At 59.2% G+C, this 2247-nt stretch overlaps 1 long non-coding RNA gene across 1 annotated transcript; it reads right to left on the bottom strand.

The window, feature by feature from the left end:
- Positions 1-256: 256 nt before the first annotated feature.
- LOC142598849 (uncharacterized) lies at positions 257-1748 on the bottom strand. The gene is made up of 3 exons (XR_012832738.1): positions 1694-1748; positions 1180-1303; positions 257-371 (listed from the first exon to the last, which is right to left on the bottom strand). It is a non-coding gene; the product is annotated as an uncharacterized LOC142598849 (long non-coding RNA).
- Positions 1749-2247: the final 499 nt, after the last annotated feature.

Raw genomic sequence — 2247 nt, 5'->3', positions numbered from 1 at the left:
AGAGGACCTCTTGAAAGGAGCCTGCAGCAGGACCTGGGAGCCGGGAAACTAAGCACCACGTGCCTGCCACCACGGCTGACGGCTGCTTTTGCCCCTCGGATCCTGCTGCCCATCTCTCCCCCACGGGGATGAGCAGGCAAACCCCTGGCCTGCAGCTGGGTGTCAGTCCTGCTCCAACCCCCTGGAGACCCCCGACAGAGAGGGTCGCTGCTGCGCTCAGCGCTGTCAATCACTGCCCGTACCTGGGGCAGCTGGCGGTCCTCCCCTGCAGCCCAGGCTTCCCACGCCGCCCATTCTGCCTTCGCTTGCTCTCGTCGCTCTTGCCACCGGGTCTTCACTTGCTCCCACTCTGCAGACAGCTGCCAGACCTCCTGGAGGGGACGGAAACGCAGCAGCAGCCAGGATTAGTCTCAGCTCCTGGAGGGGCTTCCTTCGGCTCTGACCCATAGTGGTGGTGCCCCTTGCCTCAGCCGGTCGGTCGGCAGCGCTTTGCCCCTACCAGATCAGGGGCCGGGGAGTCACGCCAACGCATGGCAAGCACGGCTGAGTGACCAAAGACCTCCACTGCCAACCGCCTCGGAAGGACTTGGACATTTTCCATAGCCCCTGGCCAGAATAAAGTGTTTCATGGCAACCTTAGTCTGGAGAAGAGGAGGCTGAGGGGAGACCTGATCGCTCTCTACAACTACCTCAAAGGAGGTTGTAGTGAGGTGGGTGTTGGTCTCTTCTCCCAGATAACAAGTGATAGGACAAGAGGAAATGGCTTCAAGGTGTGTCAGGGCAGGTTTAGATTGGACATTAGGAAAAATTTCTTCACCAAAAGAGTGGTCAGGCATTGGAACAGGCTGCCCAGAGAGGTGGTGGAGTCCCCGTCCCTGGAGCTGTTCAAAAACAGGCGTAGACGTGGCACTTTGGGACATGGTTTAGTAGACATGGTGGTGCTGGGTGGACGGTTGGACTTGATGATCTTAGAGGTCCTTTCCAACCTTAAAGATTCTATGATTTGATGATTCTGTGATGCCTTTCTGGGGGTTAGGTAGGGGTTAGATCCGAAGGGGGTGACAGGCAGGTTACAATGAACGCACGCCAAGGGATCCTTTCAGATCGGCTCTCCGCACAAAGAGGCTTTAGCCGAGTCTCAGTGGCGCGGTAGTTACAGCAAGGCAGAGGAGCACGTACCTGCAGCACTCTCTTGCAGCCTTCGGAGGATGGGATTGCAGCGGTGGGCCTGGCTGGAGGAAATGGCTCCTGCCTACCTGCCTCCTTGGTCTTGGGGGAGCTGCCTGGACATGGGGGGAGCACGCTGCAAAGAGACACCAGGAGGAGTCGGCATGAGCACGGGGCAATTTGGTCTCCCACTTGCAGCGGGTATCAAAGCTCCCCAGGCTGGCAGAAGAAGCGGGGGAGGTGGGGCCGTTTCCCATGGCAAGGGGGATCCTTTCCTGAGCCCCATCGGACGGATGGCAGAGGACTGCACCTCAGGTCTGTTGTAAGGGCAAGCAAAGTGATGTGGGGTGCACTCAACATCCGCCACCTTCCCCACTAAGGGGCCTGCGATGGGGCAAACAAGCTCATACAAAGCATGGGGCCTGTGCCAGGGACCTTCCCCAGTCCCTACAGCCAGTCTCCAAACGGGATGTCTCTCCTGCATAGGTGCAAGGGCCCCTTTCATCTCTTCCCACAAGGGTCTCACCTGGCAGAAGTCTTCTTCTCCATGTCTGGCTGCCCGGTGCCTGGCCCCTGGCTTGGCAGGACGGGCAGGGAGAGCCTCACCCGCCTCTGCAGCAGCTTGTCAGGACACCCCTGGGAAGCTGGGAAAGGAGGAAGCTCTTCAGAGCAGCCCCATGGGGAGCGTGTTTTAACGGGGCTGTGGTCACCCAGTGTGGGGCAGGGCCCACCTGGACAGTGGGAAGCAGCCCTCAAAACCTGAGCAACTTACCGTGCGAAGCAGCGCAATCCGGCTGGCCTTCCCCTCCAGCCCTGTGACGCAGTCGTAATAAAACCGCATGCCCAGGACGTCGTCTTTGCAGGACAGAACGCCAATGTCCTTGAAGGTGAAGGCGAGGCGCCGCCCGTTCTGCAGTTGGAACGAGTACAAGCGTATGGTCTCTCGCACACACTCCGCCACCACGTGCTGCGGGAAGCAGGTGGCTCGCGACAGCCACTTGTAGTTCAGCAGCTTGATCTTGACGTTGCCTGCGAGGAGGAGGAACATCGTCACTGCCGCAGCAGGCCAAATTTCTGTGT

The sequence above is a fragment of the Balearica regulorum genome, chromosome 31 (genome assembly GCF_011004875.1).
Source record: "Balearica regulorum gibbericeps isolate bBalReg1 chromosome 31, bBalReg1.pri, whole genome shotgun sequence".
Taxonomy (NCBI): domain Eukaryota; kingdom Metazoa; phylum Chordata; class Aves; order Gruiformes; family Gruidae; genus Balearica; species Balearica regulorum.
Note: the sequence above shows the minus strand (reverse complement) of the source record. Positions and strands in the feature narration are given on the sequence as shown.